Source organism: Aptenodytes forsteri, unplaced genomic scaffold, assembly GCF_000699145.1.
Source record: "Aptenodytes forsteri isolate BGI_AS27 unplaced genomic scaffold, ASM69914v1 Scaffold428, whole genome shotgun sequence".
In the NCBI taxonomy this organism is placed as follows: Eukaryota; Metazoa; Chordata; class Aves; order Sphenisciformes; family Spheniscidae; genus Aptenodytes; species Aptenodytes forsteri.
The window spans coordinates 114,962-116,796 of record NW_008794177.1 but is presented as its reverse complement, the minus strand read 5'-3'; positions in this window follow the sequence as shown (position 1 = coordinate 116,796).

Genomic DNA, 1,835 nt, shown 5'->3' with positions numbered 1-1,835 from the left:
TTCATACCATCAGCACGTAATGGCAGGTCCTGAAGGAACAACTAAATTTCTTGCTGCAGGCCAACGACAATACCTGTTTTTCCTGTAGAAGATGAAAAATACTTCCAAGGATGAGCGCACAGCGCATGTCCCCTCAATTCATCCTTGCGTCTTCTGTTTCAAAAAGTGCTCCCTATCTCCAGAGCCAGCTGATCTCCCTTTCTTCTGACCAAATAAATATGCTTTTCTACGCCCGACGGAGTCACACTACAGTCACCTAAGTCTAACAAGAAAGTGAAAAAGAGCTCTCTTGATTCTTGATATCATTCCACCCTACCATTGACAGGTTTCCCCGTGCTCAAAATAGCCCTGCCCACTAATTCCAGAAGTACCAGCAGAACATTAAAAATAAATAAATAAATAAATAAACAAACAAATAAATAAATATATAAAAAGCTTTGTCTGGTTGAGAAAAACAACATTTTTGTCCTCACTGAGTGCAGCCGGCAGGCACAGTCTGCTCAGTTCCTGTTTTGATTTTAGAGAGCAGCTCGAACTCTGCCACGCAGCCTTTGGAACCGGCTGCCCTTTCCATCCGTATTCAAGACTCGTCTCAAATGAACGATTTTCCTTTTTATTTTATATTTATATATACCGCTGCGTACACCCCGGGCCTGAGGTATCCAAAGGGCAGGATGCCGCCAACCCAGAGAGCTGGCGTCTCCGACAGCAGCAGCTCCCTCCCGGCAGCAGGATTTTATTGCCTACCTAGCATCACGGGGCAAACTGCCGAGAAACCTCTGTAAGCCGGGGTGTCACTCAGTATTTGGCTTCCCTCGCTCTGCGTCATCGTGAGACCTGCGTCTGAAGCAGAGTCTCGGTTGGGGATTTCAGCTTTCAGCTGAAGGTGGAAGCTCTCGTTCGCAAGAACAGACTGTTCCGTGGCAATACCTGCGATGTTAGAGAGATCGGGCGCTCCTGTTGAGTTAAGCACAAATCAGTGCATTTGTCTTTCGCTTTTTGAGCCTGGAATTCAGGACTGTCTCCAGGCACAAGTGGAATCACCACAAACTTCATTATATCCACCTCACTAAGCCAGAATTAGCAAAACTGTTTAAACTCTGCTTATACAAGCACCAAAAAGAGAAATACCCCAAGAACTCCACGTCAGCAGGCTCGCTCGGAAGAGGCTTGAGGGTAAGTCCTTCAGGCAGGACTGTCATCCCTTTCGTAGCCTGAGCAAAACAGTTCACCTTTCAGAAGATTTCCACCTTTACCCAAGGACGTCCTGTTTTACAATACATAATTTTAGGCGCCTTTCTTTTAAGGCAAAAGATACTGTTTACCAGAAACAAGAAGAGAACAAACACTGCTTGCAAAGCATCCTTTCTGACCACAAATATCACAGAATTCCCTTCCAACGTGTTCTGTAGCCGGGTAATAAAAGGCATGCTCTCCCTTACACTCCCACGTCCACAAAACGTTAACGAGTTCCAGGGTACAATGAAGCTTTCTCCATAGAAAAATGGTGTAGGTGTAATAAAGGCACCTATCGTTTTCACGACATCACTACGCCGCATAGCCGAGAAGTCTCTCGGGTTCTCTGCTGCAAAGATCTCACACACACCCCCCCCCGGGTAATAAAAGGCATGCTCTCCCTTACACTCCCACGTCCACAAAACGTTAACGAGTTCCAGGGTACAATGAAGCTTTCTCCATAGAAAAATGGTGTAGGTGTAATAAAGGCACCTATCGTTTTCACGACATCACTACGCCGCATAGCCGAGAAGTCTCTCGGGTTCTCTGCTGCAAAGATCTCACACACACCCCCCCCCCCCAACCCCCCCTTTCCTTCT